General features: G+C 28.9%; 1 protein-coding gene across 2 annotated transcripts in view; it reads left to right on the top strand.

The window, feature by feature from the left end:
• LOC129917968 (uncharacterized) overlaps positions 1-20315 on the top strand; it is a 262693-nt gene that overhangs the window by 68841 nt on the left and 173537 nt on the right. The gene's annotated exons all lie outside the window — the stretch shown is intronic.

Below are 20315 nucleotides of genomic sequence, written 5' to 3'. Positions count from 1 at the left end.
AATCTTTTTTGTCCATTCTGTGACCCTATAAATTAAGACTTTAAAAACCGAAAAAAAAAAACATCAAACGTCCACCAGCAAAGAGAGTGAACAATTCTGTAACTACATCTAAATTACGTCACGAAAAAAAAATTTAAACTAAAAAAAAAATAGTTTTCGGTATTTTTTAAATATTATTGAAGTTATGTGAAAATAAATGATCGAAATAAATGTAGATCCATCAATTATCGCCAAATTTCACACATATACATTTTTTTCGATAAGATCATACTTTTGCCAAAAATGGTTAAAAGCTATGTTTAAAATTTTGAGTACTTTATGTTTGAAGCTCTTTTTACACTGAAAAAATGATACTTAAATCTTTAAAATCGACAGATTTTTTCACAATCTTAAAGTTAAACATCTTTTCTTGTCTAAGTTTTAATGCATACCTAACCTACCCATTTTTCTGTTTTATTTTGATGCAAATCATCTTTTAAATATTCCCAAACTTTCTATTTAGAAATAACTTCCAACTATAATTATAATTCATAAGCAAAAATCTTATAAATAATTCTAAGTTATCATTCCTCAAAAAGTTTCCCTCTCATCAATTTTACAATTTGTGAACACAAACTCATTAATAAATCTCAAAACACCTAAATAACTCATTTATGATGCCTAACACAAAATGTTAATTAAATTTTTCATTTCTAGTCATTAAAAAGTTATATCCTACTATATTTCGTGCAATATAAAAATAAAACATTTTTTCTTAAATTTCGCCAAGACCAAACAAAAAAAACAATCATAAACATTCCAAAAGGCAAATAAATCAATTGGCGCACAAAAACCAAAATAAAATAAAAAAAAAAAACAACAAATTCCCTAAACACAATTCCCCGGTTATTACATTTGGCTAGAATCCAATAAATGCGCATCAGCGCAGTGTTTAACACACAAAAAAGTTCAAAAACCTCTTCTTCCTCGTTTTGCCAATTTATTGTCGCTATAAAACAAAATGAAACAAATACCAAAAAAAAAAAAAAAAAAACAATTTCAAATAAATAAAACTGAACTAATCCTAACCCCGTACATCCTCTGGGTTTCTTGTTAACCTCTTTCCAATTCTCTCTCCCCTTTTGGCTCTTGTTATAGATTGGAACATAAATTAAACTAAACAAAAATCTTGTATGTCATTCAAGTTTGTTTAAAACAAAAAAAAAAAAAGCAAAACAAAAAATAAATACAAACAAATATATAAAATTAAATTTAAAATCTGAAATAATAGACCTTGAACTGTTTGTTCATCTTTCGACAAAAATACAATAAAACAAATGAAAAAAAAAAAACTACAAAATCCTCATTCAGATTGAAAAAAACGTTGCTCATCAATTTCTGTAGAACTCGAGCCAAATTGTTTTCACCCTCGACGCCATCGTTCGTTGTCAATTGGCGGAAAATATTTTGTTCGAAAATATATACGACTTGGCGCACATTCTTGCTCTCAAAAAGGTCAATATTAGAAATTAGGCTACTAAATAGACTAGAATTGAAAAATATATTTTTCTAATAATTTCAAATATGTATTGAAATTTTACGACGGACTATTAAGTTTGATGAAATTGGTAAACTCGTTTCTCAGGAGAGAGATACAAATAGGTTACCAGTGTTTTATACGACAAAAAGGCTTTTAAAGCTGATTTTCAGCAACTTGGAGCATGTGCTCAGAGCAAATACTCAGCGTTGAAATATAAGCAAAAGCTTATGGAAATACAAATTTCAAACACGCATTTCAAACACTCCGTTTCAACAACTTTTCCGAAGCTTTTGATGTGAACATAACGTAAATCAATCCAAATAGAGCCTGTGCTCGGAGCAGATGCTCAGCGTAAGAAAATGAGCAGTTTCTTATAGAAGTATACATTTTCGAAAATTTTACTGATATAGTAAAAAAATTTATATCAATGCTCAAAATATTGAGTGAATGCTCAAAATTATGAGTGAATGCTCAATATTTTGAGCGAATGCTCAATTTTAAAAACTTCATCCATAAAATCTTGAATCCTTGAGTGGATCTTTTTTTTATAAATCCACAACATGTTCCCTTATTGTAGTCCCTACTTACCTACAAATATAGAATAAACATAAAAGCCACATAGTTGAAAATACAAATGAAAAGCGAAATTGCAGTAAAATTCTGCCAAAAATTCTTGTGTACTTTTGTGGGGTGTCAAATAATAGCGCAACGGTTCTTCCTATAAATATTTCGAATTTTAAAGAGAAAAACTTACATTCATACAAACATACATACAAGTAGACAAAAACCCAAAATTCAACAACACCGTAAAAACCAAGAAGGGGCAAAGGGTTCACAATGTGATATGCCGCCTATTAGTGTGGGCTATTTTGAGTACAATTTTTGTGTGAATTTATATGTAGTAGTTGTAGTTTTACCGAATTGGCAATAAACAGCAAAAATTTCACTGGGACTCTGCAACACCACACGAAGGAGAGAATGGTGGTGATTTTATTTATATTTTAGCGCACAGCAATTTGCAGAACTGACCACCTTGTCTGCCACTAACTAATTAACATATTTGAAGTTTTGGTAAATAAAATGTTTGACATGTAAAATGGTTTGACGATAATGGTTGGTTGTGGGGGAGAAATATAAGAATTTTGTGTGTGTTTTCATATTTTTGTTGCACAATGAATATGGTTAATTAAATCTTTCAAGAAAAAATTAGTTGACATTTTAGTGTGATTTGGTTATTTTTATAATAACCGGGATCCATAAACCGTTTTGGTATTAATTCTACACACTTTTTATATTAAGAACCCATTTGCAAAATGCTTGTGATATTATGTCGTCAGAATCACAAGCTTGGCATGAGTCCATTTAATGTAGTTATGTACCTAATTAAAATTACAAAATTGTATGGAGTTTGAAATTTTTGAAATATTTTAATATAGACTGATATCACTTAGAAAGCAATTATAGTAAGAATTTGATTAGTTAAAGGAGTGTTGAGTTGAGTAAACTATCATGAGACATGTCGGGTTGTCGCCATGTTGTCTTGTCGCCATGTCGCCTTGTCGCCATGTCGCCTTATCACCATGTCATCCAACTATTATAGTCCTAGAGCCCGATTTTTCCTATGCCACATAAACAGAAACAATTCAAATATTTTGGCACCTGTATTAAGTCTTAAATATTTAGTTCAAAAGATTACGTGGGCTAGCAAAAATGATAATAATAAATGTTCTTTATTTATCTATTATCTTTAAACGTTTAAACAAAAAATAAAAATAAAAATGTTAAAATAAAACCGACCCAAAATGCTTTCCTACATAAATAAATCAAATTAATCTTTTTAAATACTTAGAAGCCATACGCTTGCCATAAAAAAAAATTAAACAAAAAATATTCACAAGCAAACGAAATTATTTATTTTTGGCACACACATTCCCCACATCTTTGAATTTGGAACGACACAAATGTCCGTCTTAAACTGGCTGTGTTCCAATTTTCTATAATATTTTGACAGACACACAGTCGTTGTACCTCCCCGCCAAACACCTCTTGAGATTTCAAATATTAAATCCATCAGTTGTGATATATTTGGGTGTAACACCGGACAACAGACTCTAACGCACTTCCGTTCGTTCATTTGCTTTGGTTTTTGGCTTAACTCAAACACCGTTATACCACTACCACTTTCAACTTTCAATTATAGAGGGAAATTTAAATTACCCATGCATTGAAACAAAAAAAGTATATATATATATTTTACCATTCGGCCAAACTACATATAATACCACACACGCAATCAATTAAATTGAATTTCATTGCAATTAATAATTCAGAACTTGAATTGCCAAATGAGATGCGAAAAATAGACGGATTTATGTAGTTGGCTTGTGTGCAAGTAAAATTGTATGTGAAATTGCAATTTGGGCGGGCTGTGTTTTTGTTTTATTTTTGTATATTTTTTTTTATTGTTCAATAGTTCCGGGAATGTGAATTTAAAATTAAACGTGATTTTGTTTAAAATTTGATATTTATAAAATTAGAAACAAAAAAATGATAGATTGGAAAATAGAGAATTGAATTTAATTTTAAAACGTTGATTTTGCTGAATTTCAGATGAAAATGGGATATAAAATATTTAATGGATATTCGAAACATTTTTGCATTTTAATTAGTTTTGAAATTAGATTCATTCAATGGTGGAATATAAATAAAAAAATATAATTCATGTGAATTGTTTGTTTAGATGGCGAGTAACGAAGTAATTCGAGTTCCCATCACGCAAAATGAATTAGTTAAATTTGGTTAAATAGATTGGATAGGTATTCAGAATTCGCTATGCCTTAAAAAAAGTTTTTAGTTTAATTCAAGTAATTAACTTAAAACTAATGAATTTATAGTAAATCATTCGATGCACAAATCCAAAATTTGTTACTTGAATGGTTTTTGGAATTATTGATTTTTCCGCTAAAGTAAGTCTGACAAAATCTCAATACATAAATCAAGTTTCGATTGTAAATTTGTAGCAATTTAACACCAAAAATTTTGTTTTTAAAACTTTAACATATTTTTGTATTGTTTTCGAGACTTATCTTAAATAAGTCTGAATTAAAAATCAAAAGAATTGTTAAACATATCATGATTGAAAAGATGTTTGTTGTGTATTAAAGGGAGTCCATGTTAAGGCTTTGTACTCTATATTGAAATTAGCGATATCTTGGAATTTTTTTTTACGGTCACTGAGGTGTATACGTAACTTTTTGTATGGAAATTTTTATTAACCCTTTCGGACCCAGCGTTACTCTCATGTAACATATGTTTAAAAATTTGTAAAAAATATTCCATTAAATAATTTTAGAGGTTTCGATGGCTTAATTGAAAGATAATAATGCCTAGTTACTGGATTATTTCAAAAAGTTAATCAAATATCATACTTTTAATTTTCAGTGTTTTATGTATGTAAGAAAAAGGTATCACAACTACCGAAAATTTCTTTGTATATTTTTTTCTAGCTTGGTGTAGTTGTTTCATCTTTTTTAAGAGTTCATAAAGATATATCGAGTGCAATATCGTTTTTTTGTTTTAAGAAAAGATAAAATCCCTTACATGAAATAATGTTTTACGAAATTAGACCGCAAAGGTCCTTGTTTCCATTTGGTGACGATCTTGGTGAAAATTGAAAAAATGTATTCACACAAAGACAAGTGATTGAAATGACTCAGATTAAGAATTTTCAGTCCCTTTTATCAAAAAAACAAATATTTTACCTCAAATTTTCATCATTCTTATTTTTGATTTTGTTTTAAACTCATTAAGAAACTTACCTCTTTCAGAACAATTTAATCGTGTTCCTTCCGTGACACTTAGTTGTCCCATCGGTGACATTTATTAATGTTCTTTTAAATAAAGGCAATTTTTTTTATTATTACGCTCATTTTTATAGAATCTACGAATGTTAAGTGTACTTAGTCAAAAGTTAAACAGAAAATGGAAATAGATCTATGGACATTCTGTTAGCAAATACACCAACACAAAATAGTCCTCAAAATAGTAGAAAAATACCCTGTCTATTTCCAAAAGTAATCAAATTGATACATTTTAATTTGGGCCAGTTTAAAATAAAATCAACCAATTTTACCATTTTTATTAAAAAAGGGTACGTACATTTTGTACAATTATGTGTAGAATTTGAAAGAAATACACTGAATTCCCACCCGTGATGATTGAATGCCTTATGAAGTGATCGGTTTTTGTCATTAACAATTTTTGTAATACTTTTTGTTTATTCTAATTTTCTAAAACAGGTGTGACAAAACACCTGATTTTCCAATCATCGTTGTCACAAGTCCATCAAATTGACTGAGAAAGAAATTCGATCTGTCACTATTTTAGTATTTGATATTTGTAACTAAATTTTTAAAATTATTTTTAAAAATTAGTTTTCGGAAAATATGAAGAATTTTCCAAAAATTGACGTGAGTTTCGTTTTTTCAACTTAGCTGTCAAAAACTCGTGCCAAAATTTGAAAATAACTGTAATCATTGGGCCAAAAGTCCACACAAATTTCGTGTGAAGTTTTGAATAATTTGGGCGAGTTGTAAAGTCTATAATTGATTTGTAGAGTTAATACCCACACAAATGGGTCAATAGCCCATTGGCGTGTGGACTTTTGAATGTGCACCAGGGTTAACATCAAAATTAAAATTACATTTTTACTATTTATTTCTTGGGAAATACCACATATTTCCTATGTTTTCTAGAAATCACTCAACACTTGTAAATAGTGCTAAACCCTCTGTGATATACTTTCTTGACATCCCAAGAGCTTCTCTCTTTTACGAGTCACAAAATGCAAAACAAAAAACAATTAATCTTCACTCTCTTTAATGATTCTCAAACTTATTAACATAAAAGATTTAGATTATATACCTCAAATCGAAGTGTGTCATGGTTATATTCTCACATACCTACACGTACATTTTCTTCCGTCAACAAGTTATAACTTCATATAAACACTTGTGCCTCATATTTTCCTCAACAACAATCTATTACACCATCCTTTTTTTTAAATTGCATAATCTCTTTTACTGCTCTTATAAAATTAAATTCCTCCTCTTCAAGTTCTTACTAAATATGCATAAGAATATTAATACTAAAGACACTTTACCCCCCCCCTCAACTTATTCAAAAGAGTATTTAAAAAATAATAAAAAAAAAAAACAAGCATAAGACATAAGCACCATGCGGATGCATGTTTATTTATTGTTCTTATATATGTATTTTATGTTCTTGTTGCTGTTGTGCCTGTGGAATGACACCCAACGATGCACAAAAACTTAACAGCAACAACAACAACAAGACTGCGGAAACCCATCAAATGCTCCATTTAAATTAAATCGTTATATATGCAGCACATTCCTGACACTTGTGAAAATTACTCATGCACATTTACACCACACAGCAGAAAGGAGAGTAGTTATATTTGCCTGTAAAAGTATAGAAAACACTACACAAGGGTGCATCAAATAAAAAACTAAAATAACTAAAAAAAAAAAATTAAACTAACATAGAAATAGTAGTTACAATGAGTTGAGAGAGGAAATGGGGGTGGGTTAACCTCCTCTTTCATGGTTGGCAAAACCCAACGATCCCCAGCGACCACGTTTTTATATACTGCCTTCCGACCTCTTTAAAATATAAAGTAGCACACTCATACACACATCATCTCTCTCTCTCTCTATCTTCATTGTTTACCCTTCAAATATGCGCCATTGTTGCACTCGGCATTGCGTAAAATAATAAAAAATAAATATTTAAGTACTCCCACTCCCCCTCATTCTGATTTAACAAAAAAAAAAAAAAAAAAAAGGGGTTGTTATACATAAATACATACCAACACCGTCACTTACCACCGTCAGCTTTAAAAATTTATTCTGACATGGTCACAATAGCTTAGATTATTATTATTATTTGTTTTGTTTTTTTTTTTTTTTGTTATAAATTAAAACACGAAAAAAAAAATAAATATAAAAAACACATAAATAAAGATAAAATGTTGAACGTACATACATAAAAAAAAAAAAGTATACAAATAAAATCGCCGAGACACAAGAAAAATGGTTATAAATAGACAAAACACACTGCAAGATGCATAAACAACGCAATCGTTTCCTGTGCTCATTTCTATACCATCTACTACCCATCGCATCGCAGGAGGCAGCAGCCGAGAGCCGCCAAACCCCCGTTACCTTTTGCTATACTATACGAGTACTGACTGACTCGCTCACTTCCTCTATCCATGCTCCCCATCGTATATTGCCGCCATTTTGTTTTTTATTCCTATTTTTATTATACGCTGCTGTGCTCCTCCACATTGTTTTGTTTTATGGCCCCGGCACTGATCCTAGTCAGACGGGGAATGATAAATAAATAAATTATACTCACTCTTTGAGTTTTTACTTTTTACTTTTTTTTTTTTTTTGCAAATAATATCTCTCTGCTCGCTGTGTGTGGATTTTTTTTATGGGACGCGCCACCCTCTTCTGTAACCCCTCTTCGCAACCCCTATTCCAAAATTGAAGGCTACTTTAAAATTCGCTTTAAAACAAAAGAAGAATATTTTTATTGAAAAATAAAATAAAAGAAAAAGTATAAAAAAAAGCAATAAGAAAAAGAAAGTCGTGTGTGTAGATAAATTTAACGAAGAACGGATGGATGGTTTTTGTTGGGTTGAGTTTGAGTTGGGTGGAATAAATATGGTGTGGGTTGTGTGTTGTGATGGGGGGAGAGAGTATATCATCATGGGGCAATGTGTTTAGAAGGCGTGAAGGTTGATGTTTATGGCGTTTAAATTGATTTGATAAATCAATAGGAATTTTTTAAGAGATTCCACCACACACACCAGACGGGTGGTTGTTTTTTTTTTTTTGTTTCTTCTCTTCTTCTTCTTTTTTACTTTATTAATGGGACAAAGTGTGTCATGTCTTGTGATTGAAATAAGGGTGTGGGAATTTTATATGACTTATGAGTGTGTGGGCGTGGGAATGATAAAAATAGGGCTTATTTTTTTTATGATAGTCGGGGGGGGGGGGGGGGGGGGGGAGAAATGACAAAAGTGTAAGAGATTTTTTTATTTTTACTTCAGGTTATGAAAGTGTGTAACGGAGAGACTTCATTAAATGAAATACAAGACTTTAATAGATTAACTTGTTTTTTTTTTTTTAGACTAGGAAGTAGGGTTGTAATCAATAATTTGGATACTCCAAAGACGAATTTTCCGTAAAAAAATTGGCTTGATATCCGACCGAAAAACTGATCAAATTTATCCAGGTTATTTTTGTTAGTCCAGATCAGTGATGCTTTTTTATAAATTTTGGCATCCATATTTTTTTGACAAAAAATTTATGAAATTTCGTTTACATGTATCAAAGAAGAGTTCCAATTTTGTTTTAAAAAATGACGGCTTTAAACCATTTTAAGGCCCAGTTTATTTACTCTCCATCAGAGTTGTAAAAATATTAATTGAAAAAAAAAAAAAAAATACGTTTGAAATTTCGACAAAAAAAATATTTGTTGCAAATAAAAAAAATTTACATTGAACAAAATTTTTTATTGCGACTGAAAAATATTTGGATTAAAAAAAATATTTATTGGTTATAAAAAAATTTTACATTAAAAATAATATTATTGCAACTAAAAAATATTTGCATTAAAAAAAAATGAATGCAAATAAAAACATTTTGCATTAAAAAAATGTTATTGCAACTAAAAAATATTTGCATTGAAAAAAAAATCAATGCAAATTTGTGTATTAAATATTTTCTTTTTAATATTCGTCGAATTCCTTACAATTTTGGAGATTTGGTGATACATAACCTATTTCAATGATACCTAATATTGAATAACCAAATATATATAAAAGTATTTAATGGCCACATTTTGCATTGATTTTTTTTTTATTGCAAATATTTTTCAGTTGCAATAAATTTTAATTTTTTGTTTTAAATTTATTTTTTACATTCCTGCTCTCCATAACATTAAGTCGCGGTTAATAATTGAAAATCTGACAAATCGCGTACGTATTTTAAATTTTGCATTTTAAAAGGCGTCTTTAAATTTAATGAAGTGTGAATACATTGGGCCTAACCTGATTTTATACTTTTTATTTCATTTTGACATTTGATATTTGAGCTATTATTGTGATATTTTATCTATATTAGGTATTATTATTAAAAATTTGTTCACATTAAGATTTATTACCTCAAAACTTTATTATGTATAAGCTAGAGTTTAACATTTAATGAAAGCTAGGTTTTGACAATTTTGTTACTAAAACATACATTCGGAAGTAAAACGTTTACAAAAAAAAAAAAACTAAAAAGAGAAAAAAAATGAGAAAAAGAAGGAAGGGAATGAAAAAACTAAAAATGTTTGTATACAAATTTGTATTAATATGAAAATTAAAGCTTTACTTTCTCCTCGTGAAGACCTCCTAGGTGCTAACTTACTTCATATCACTCAATGATTCGTATTAGAAGTACCTATGTTATTTACCAAAAATGAAAATAGCAAAAAGTTAAATTAAAAGAATTTTTCGTTTAGCAAACATTTTTTAACGAACAATAGCTATTTAAAAAATTGAAAATTTATGTGACAGTCACATTTTTTTTCTATGAACTTCCTCTAAAATACCTTGTCAATAACAAAACCCAGCAAATAAATACAAATTTTGATTTATGGATGCTGATTTTAGACTCAATAAATTTTTAGTATTACATCAAAATGAATTGAAGGTAGGCATCATGTACCAAACAAGAAATAATGACTATGATTCTTTAAATTAATACGTGTCTTCTGAATGATAAATAAAATTTAATTATAACAAATTTTAATATCACTTTGTTGGAAGACTAACATCAGAGTCTGTATAGGTATGTATATTGGGAACAAAAAAGTTACGGCTTCGTTTTATGTTTTTTTTTAGGTATTCATTAATCATTATTAAATGCTGGTTATTCCATTTCTCGATGGCGCTACAGAAAATGTCTTTTATCTTTGAATTCCACTTGTCACTTAACGCAAAAGCAATTTTTCCTTTTCATTCTTTTTTTTTCGGAAAATAAAATGTATTTATATGTAGGTTGTTTGAAATGTAGAACTCTTCAATTTATTTCAGGAAAAATCTTGATTTATTTAAATTTAAAAGAACATAAAAGTGTCTTTAAAAAAATCTATAAATTATTTTTTAAACTAAAAATGTTTAAATACAATGTAGTCTTTGGCTAAATTTAAATGTTTTCAGTAGGTATATAAACAATTTGTCAACTTAACTAAATTGGATTTTGAATCGAACATAAAAGTTTTAGAAATGAACGAAAATCAAGCAAAAACTTTTGAAAAAAATAAACTAATATCAAAAACCTTTAATTATCGAAATGGGCGATTTCAATGATCCTGAAATTTGTAGACAGTTCTGAAGTTAAGACAGTCACCAAAGTCGCAAAACTCATCAATCGATTTGTTTCATCAAAATCTATAGGCGATGTTTTTTTATTATTATTTTTTTTTTATTTGGCTTAACAAAAAACTTATGGCCAAAAAAAAGCAAAAAACAAAAAAAAAATATCTTAAAGCATTTTCGTCACCACAATAATAATGGACCGATTATCTTAAATTATACTGCAATCGCTTTGTTTCATTTAAATTTAAAGGCGATTTTTGTATTTGTCTTTACAAAAAGGTTATGACTAAAAACCGCATGAAATAATAACCTGAAATAAAAATAGTGAGTAATTTTAAAAGTCACCCTGTATAATAAATTATTTATAGTTTAACTCAATCCTATCTTAAAAAACGTGTATGGAATTTTTATGACTCCTCAACTTGACATCATGTTATTTTGTGTCCTTATCAATCGATATTTTGTTATTATTTTTATTTTAACTATACCAGTACTCAAAACGTCAGACATCTCTTTATAGTATAGGTATACAAACAAAAATAAACATATAGCTAACTATAAAAAGGGGAAAATATCACAAAATGTTCAAAAGGTTAACTAAAGGTTATCGCAAAATTTATTGAACTTTTTTTTTGCGGAAAAAAATATCAACAAAATGAAAGCAAAGAAAAAAAAAAGAATACAAAATACTCATCGTTAAATTATGATGAAATGAAATTCAATTCCGAATCGATACGAGTATAGTGATTTTCCGTTTGTGTCCCTTGGCCCCTGGAATCCCATTTCTTTAATATGATGACCACTTGCTGATGCTATATCATTGTCAATAAAAAAAAAATCTAATTAAATTTATAATGAGAAAAAAATATTTTTTTTATATATATGACGAAGTTGTATTTTTTTTATTTTGGTCTCTCTGTGTTTTGAGTTTTTATATTCTCTTAGTTCGCCAACTGGAGGAAAGATTGCTGATTTAATGATGTGAATGGGTTTTTATGGTCATAATTTTTTTTGTTTTTTGTTCGTCTTATATTTTTCTTTTCTTCTGTCTTTTGTTGCTTTTTTTAGTCCCTGTCTCTCTCTGATCCAAGGAGTATTAAATTTCATAGCTTGTACTTTTTTTTTTATTTTTTCTTGTTGGGTGATAGGTTGTTAAATTTTTTTTACGCGATTTTTATAGCCTGGCGTATATTAAAGATGGAGCAATAAATCACGGGAAATTAGAAGGGGGAAGTTAAAATCGAACATTTTGGGTCATTGGCGTTTTTGTTATTTTGAAAAATTTTCGATCGTTATTGTGATAATTTATTTATATTCTTCGTTTTTTAATTGGAAATGAAAGGGTAGTTAAATTTTATAAGATTTTGTTTTGGAAATGGAAGGATTATGACATTTATCCTGACCTTGTAGTTTTTTTTTATAATTTTGAAGTGACTTTAGGCACCTTTTTACACTTTTTTGGAAATCATTAAAAATATAAGTATGCATGTGTCTGTATAATTAACAGTTCGAATTAATTGATACTAAAGGTTTTCACGATGATAAACTTTATGCACTCATAAACCGCATTATAAGTTTGACTTTCTTGGAATAAGTCATTTCAAAGGCTTATTTTTGAATAAACTCTTAATTTCTCTTGTCGAATAAGTTAAAACAAGAATTTATTTTCATTGAAGTCTACTCGAATATACCATTCAGAACTTTAAAGTTGTCATTTTCACCTTAATCATGGCTAACCAGATTAATCTTGACAGTAGTTGACTATTTGAGATAAGAATCTCCGATAAGTTTTGTAAAGAACCTCTTCTTGGTTGTTTTTACGGTTAATATATGTTGATTACGGCTTTAAAAAAATATAAAAAAATTATTGTTTGTATGATGATTTCTTGAAATCACACATGTTTCACGAAAAAAAAGCTTTACAAACATTTTTACATGACAACCTATAGTAAATTTTATAACATCTGTAAGCTTATTCTATTTACTTAAGTTTTCAATATTCAATCATGTTTGTAAGACATTTTGTACGACTTTTTTCTTCCATCTCGATTTGGTCCATTTTTTTATTTGACCACTTATAATAAATTTTATATTAATAGGAAAGCTTAACATTTTACCTTTAAAAATATGCCTCAACCATTTCTGTACGGCACCTAGAAAAAAAGTTACAATTTTTTATAGACAACCATGTAAAAATTAAACTAAAAAAAACCACTGTTTCGTATACAATTTAAGGATTTAAATTTTCCAGATAAAATGAAAGATACCAGTAGAATTCAGCATTGGTTCATTGGTTTTTTTAACGAAAAAACACCGCTCATGATGAAACTTCAATTCAGTTGCACAAGAATTTAAGAGCTTTAAGAGAATAAAATGGGCTCATGACAGATAAGAGCCAACAAAGACTTGATAATAACTTCCACTATGGCCTGCATACTTAAAGACTTGTTATTATTATTTTTTTTAATCTAGTCTTTAAGGAACTTTAAGGAACCCATCGAATATTATTTTAATTCAGAATTATGCCTGTCCCCCTTCCTTTTTTTAAAAATAATAATAGAAGCTTTAAAAAAATCAAACTGTATAATTACGCAAAACTCGTAATGAAAAAAAGTCCAGGACATGACCTGTAACGTACCGATAAAATAAAAACATAATAAATTTTAAATTAAAGAGTAAAATAAAATGACAAACAACAGTGGCACTTGCCTTTAAATGTAATTTTACAACCCCATCATTCCAACTACCTCCCAGAAAAAATTACCCGTCAAACAAATAAACAAACATATCATTTTATATAACATAATTGCTCCCACCCTATATACCCAACCAACCAACCTTACCTATACAACTAATATCCTCGCATCGTAAATTAAATCCATCTTCTCCATAACTTTTTCTGCAGTAAATAAAATTCCTTCAACAAATAAAATGTTTCTCCTACAAAATTGATTTATAATTGCGCTTGGATTCCATTAAATAAATATCCTTTCGCTGGAAATTGAAAAAAAAAAAAAAAAAAAACAACAAATAAACAAAAGAGTCCATGCTCACGATTCTTCAATGAAACACACGAAAAGTGTATATAATACTGCATCACCATCAGGGATATAAAAACTCAACCAACTAAAAACTAAAAATAATAAAAAAACAAAAAAAAAAAGTGAAAAAGAGTGAAAGAGAAAAAAAAAACTATTTTAATAACCAAATATAAATCATCTCACTATACGACTGGCAACGTGCTCGCCGAACGATTAAGAGCGAACGCGACCTAGTAAGTTTAAAATGATGAAGAATGAGGAAGGAAGTTCGAAGTATGAGGAGGGTGAGAATGTTACAAAATATGGTTACCAACTTGGAATTCCTTGAAGCTCGCACATGAAAATGAAAAAAGGATGAAGTTTTTATAAGGTCATTTTCACATTTGTCTTAAAGAAGTCGCAGCTTAGCACTTGTCTTTAAACTAACTAATTAGCTTGAGAGTTGATATTCAAAACTTTGAAAATAAGGCGACGGGGCTATAAAATACCCAAAAACTGACTTTAAACTGTTTTGCAACTGATTTAAAACACGTTTGCAACCGATTTCAAACTGATTAGCAATGGATTTGAAAATAACGTAGCTTTAATCTAACTTGCAATCGATTTAAAATTAATTAACATTCATAAAACTATTTTGCAACCAATTTGAAACTGATTTGCAACTATTTTGCAACCAATTTTGTGTGTTAGATAATAGTGCACTTCAACTGCTCGACCTGAGTAAAAAATTGCTGGTCCCCTTAATTCTTGCAAAACTTAAATGAACATAAAAATGGCTTATCAGTTGGCAATCCTGTTCAAAAAACATAAAGGATCTTACTCGCACCGTAAAACTATGCGGGCAAGCGGTGAGGGAGTAATGCAATGAAAACAAAAAAAAAACAAAAACCTTCAATGGCCGCCAGTAATGTATAGTTTCCTCTTTTTTAATTGGATTTTCCAGTCTTTCGTTCCACATAGCCCATACTCCAACAACCGTCCAACAAACAGACCAATCGACCAAATAAAAAATAAAACCCAACTCAAACCAAAAGAGCCCAGATAGATTATATAAAGTTTTAAGTTACTGAAGAACTATACTCTATATAAAAAAAAAAATGGCAATCCAAAACGATACAGTTTGTGTGCAAAAGTGTGAATACCAAATGACTTAAATAAAAATAAACAAAAAAATGAAAAGAAAGAAAAAAAAAAATAACTAACCATAACCAATATATCGAGAAGAGAATGAAATTCCATGGTCCATGAATAACAGAAAGAAGATAAATATTAATGCGACTGAAGCGGCAGAGATGCAAAAACTCTCATATCTCATGGACATCGTTGTTTGTGCGATGGAACATTGTAGGGGAGGAGAGGGAGAACGGCTCTCGGATGAAGGCAGCCGGCATGATGCCTAATAACACGATTTATTTGGCCGTGGAAACTGGGTGCTTCTTCTCTTTTGCTTTTGCAATAATAATAGCAAACAAACACTAACCATAACGCCAACTCAGTTTGCCTATGGAAGATGTTTTTTTTTGCTAAGTAAACGGGAAGAAGATTGGATTTTAATCTTTGTCTTTTGAAAAAAGATACACCGAAAGAAATTTATCGAAATAAACATGGAAATGATGATTTTATTGAATAATGTAAACTTAAACACTTTTTTTTTGTATTTTTAAAACGGAATCGTTTTCTTTTACTGAAGATTGATTTTTATTAAGTATAAAAAAAAAAACATAAAATTTGTTTTAAAAGGTTTTTAAATCCATACAAAGTATGCAATTTTATTTCTTTCATAACATTATTTTGTTTAGAAAGAGAAATTTCAAGATCGTTAAATTGAATTTTTTCAAATTATATTTTGCATAGGTGTACATATTTACAAACATTTTTCAATAACAAATTTTTTTTTATTTAAAAGATAATTTAATTAAATTTTCTTAAAACGTTTTATTCTGTTTTGTTTATTCAAAATTGTGTTCTTCAAAATTTTAAATACATATTATTATTATTACGGTTACTAAAATGCATTTGTAAAAGAATATTCAATAAAATCGATTAAATATTTTATAAGCAGGTCAGAAATGAAGCTAATGGTGTATGATTGGTATAGTTAATTTTGGTACAAAAAAATTCTTCCTCTGAAAAATCTGACATAAATCATAACTACCAAGTTTGAAGAAAAATAAAATCATTAAGTCATTCAGTAGAAATAAAAAAAAAAGCAATATTTTTTCTGTGTTAAAAGTAGGACGAAGTAATAAAGTTCGCTGTTCGTTTGTATAATTTTTGTAGTTTCAACATACAGTCGCACCCTGGGGCCTACTATATGGGAGGGATACCCAAAAGTCCATTTCTTAAATTATAACTTTAACCTTTTTTTTTGTTTTATTTAATGAGTATATGTTCTTCCCTATCTATTTCTAAGGTTTATATCATCAATTAAGCACAACAGCTGAAAAAGTGAAGCATCAAAGTGCAAAGTTTGATACCATTGATTTCATCCAGTTTTAGTGGTTTATCATGGATATAATTTTTTTCTTCGTATTAAGTGAAAATAAAAATAACTAAAAATTATAAGCTATGGGCCAAGGTTAGTAGAGTTCACTGAAGTGTTTGTTAAAATTATACTTTATAAAATATCAAAGATATTTGAGGCTAAAGTCGGAGGTCTTTTTTCGTGAAATTATCGATTTTCTTGGAAATGCGCAGGAGGCTTTTACTTTTGAGTTCAGTTTTATGTTAAGAGTAGCCCTATGCATTATAAACAGGCAATAGTTTTAAAAGAACCTTGCGCATTTCCAAGAAAATCGATAATTTCACGAAAAAAGACCTCCGACTTTAGCCTCAAATATCTTTGATATTTTATAAAGTATAATTTTAACAAACACTTCAGTGAACTCTACTAACCTTGGCCCATAGCTTATAATTTTTAGTTATTTTTATTTTCACTTAATACGAAGAAAAAAATTATATCCATGATAAACCACTAAAACTGGATGAAATCAATGGTATCAAACTTTGCACTTTGATGCTTCACTTTTTCAGCTGTTGTGCTTAATTGATGATATAAAGCTTAGAAATAGATAGGGAAGAACATATAATCATGAAAAAAAACAAAAAAAAACGTTAAAGTTATAATTTAAGAAATGGACTTTTGGGCACCCCTCCCATATAGTAGGCCCCAGTGTGAGTCGTCGGCATAATTATTTTGACTACTTTACAATTCTCGATCTGATAAGAATAATTTCTTACGGTTAAACTTTATATAGGTAAAGTTAGTGGTTATTTAGTAAGTATGTTATGGTGAATCTCATGGTGGTCAAAGTAAGTCATATGAGTGAAATTTGGCTTTCAGGCAGCTTCTTTTGTATTAGAAGTGCTATTTTTTGAGCGGCATAAGTATTTTGACCAGCATTCTTTTTCAATTTTGGTAAGGTAAAGTAATACCTTTTGTTTATTTTAAGCATGTATCAAGCTGTTGAACATATTAAGGCTCAGATTCATAAAAAAAATTGGAAACATTTCGCAAATAAATATTGAAATTAGGGCATTTATTGTTACAAGTTAAAATTCCCGTTACCTGTTAAACAAATCAATGGAGAACTGATTTGTTTGCGTCAAATTATGTCTAAGCTAATAAAGAAACACAAGAGTACGAGTACTGAGTAGAATCAGCCATTAATCTGTACAAAACAAAAAAATACACAAAAAAAAGACTATTTTTTTTTGCGTAGTTCACTTTGAATCCTAGATTGAACCCTTATATCATGGAGCTGGAAATTAAATCCTTAGGGAAGAATTCCTCCTCAGAAAGCAAAGATTCCCAGGAGACTTAGGAAAAACAATTTTGGGCCTTATTCATCAAGAAAAGCACTAGTTAACCTCTTGAAAGCATGTTGAAAACTATGAAATTCGCAAAAAAACACGTTGGTAAGATTTTTTTTTTCTTGAACAAAGTTTTCTAGACCGCATCCGAACGAAATTCAATCTTGGAGTGCAAAAAAACTTCCATCGGTCCATTAAACCTTGATCCAGAAAAAATTAGGCTTACCAACGTGCTTTTTTGCGAATTTCATAGTTTTCAACATGCTTTCAAGAGGTTAACTAGTGCTTTTCTTGCTGAATAAGGCCCAAAATTGTGTTTCCTAAGTCTCCTGGGAATCTTTGCTTTCCGAGGAGGAATTCTTCTCTAGGGATTTCATTTCCAGCTCCATGATATAAGGGTTCAATCTAGGATTCAAAGTGAACTAAGCAAAAAAAAAATTGTCTTTTTTTTGTGTATTTTTTTGTTTTGTACAGATTCATGGCTGATTGTACTCAAAAAATGGTTTGGTTTATTTTTTCATAAAATGTTAGGATTAACATCGAATTAAGCAAAACATGTTGCTTTCTGTCCAGCTCTGATTTTCTGCCAAAAACGGCTCTAATGATTTTTGGTTGCAATTTTTGTGTGTAATGCAACAATTTGGTAAGGAAGTTAAAAGCATTTTTTTGATATCTGAATTTCTCGTTCACAACTAAGTCGTTTTGAACGAAAATTTATATTCTTACAGAAACTTTTAAGTATCTTTCAATATTGAAAAGAATAGATTTTTTGGATTAAAAAAAATTATTTTTTTTTATAAACTCATTTTTTAAAAATTTAGTTGACGTTGAAAAATATTTCCAAATTTTGCAAAAAATTATATTTCGTATAACACTATAACAACTACAGATTAGGTTCTAGAACACTACCTTGTGGGGATGTCCACAATACTTAAAAATCGCGATACTTAAAAATCGCATAGGTACTAACCTTGTGTTTTTTTTTTCGGAATGATTTTGCGTTGAAGACGGAAATTTTAAAATCAAAGTAGAACATCGTTAGTTTAAAGTGGTTTAACGTTGTAAAACATCTTTAAATCCAAGTTTTTTCAACTTTGAAAAAAAGCATCAATTAATTAAAAAAAAAAGAAAAAAATAGGCAGCCGCTGGGGATCGAACCTTCAACTCTTCAACCGACAAAAATAAAAAACATTTCTTTGGTTGCTTCAATTTTATTTTGAAGAAGTTTCATGTTAATTTTTTCAACATTAAATCAACGTTGAAAATTTTACGTTGCGTTTTTTCCCTCACTGTAGGTATAGGTTTTTCGACTATTTAAGACTTTGATAGCTGGTAAAAAGATTTGGATTGTAAGCCGACGATATTATAACTTTGTCTTATCTCTCTTGTATATGTAGATGTTATAAGTTTTCAAAAGCAGCCAACTTCGGGCATAATGGCTATCCACCCAACCTTAATTTGTTGCCAACTATGAAGTATTAAGCTATTTAAAAAAATATAATGGATCTAGCATTAGATTTTGAATATCGAAGTTTTTAAAAGCAAGAATTGTTCATTCCCTCAATCCATTGTGATTTCTGTGGTTCTGCTCAAGTAGCACACTGGTGTATAAATTGGTGTAAATTCATTAATTTTTATGTAAAATTGAGGAAATTGAAAAAATATGATGTATTTCTCAAAATTATTGGTATAAAAATTATACCATTGTCTTTTCTGTAAAAAATTTAAACATTTTTTTAAGATTCAGTGCAAAAAATACACCTATATTCAGTTGTTTTTATAATATATTATTCATGGTGCATAAAATTATTCGATTCTGAAATCAACCAAAACGGTATATTTTGTACACTCTCTTTGGTGTAGGAAGTACACCCTGTGGACATAAAATTCACCAGAATATAAAAGTGGGAGACGACATTTATTTCAATGGCCGCCATTTAAAAAAGAAGACAGCGATTAATTATTTTACTATAATAGTATATTTATCGACCTAATTATCCCGCATTCTTGGTTTTTTTCGATTCGGTATATTATGTTATAAAAGAACTTATAATTATGTTATAAAAGAACTTATAATTATGTTATAAAAGAACTTATAATTATGTTATAAAAGAACTTATAATTATATAATTTTTGAAAAACTGATTTTTAAAATCGAACAAAAAAATCATTAATTCACTGATATTTTTGAGGCGCTCGATTTTTATAGGGGGTAGTATCTAAAATTAGTAGACAAAATGTGTTTCGTTTTAAAATTTGGCAAACAAATTCATATTTAACCATTAGTTTCTTATAGCAATATTATGAAAATGAATAAAAATTCATTTTCAATCATTTCATAACAAATGGTGTGAATTAGAATTCATCAAACTGTTTGAGGTAGAAAATAAACTTTGGCTAAAATTTTAAATTAGAATAATTTAAATGGTGTATTTTATCCATAGATTTATTGTGTATTTTTCAATTTCAAAGGGATAATTTTCAGCAA

Source organism: Episyrphus balteatus, chromosome 4, assembly GCF_945859705.1.
Source record: "Episyrphus balteatus chromosome 4, idEpiBalt1.1, whole genome shotgun sequence".
Taxonomy (NCBI): domain Eukaryota; kingdom Metazoa; phylum Arthropoda; class Insecta; order Diptera; family Syrphidae; genus Episyrphus; species Episyrphus balteatus.
This window is presented reverse-complemented; position numbering and strand designations above follow the sequence as displayed.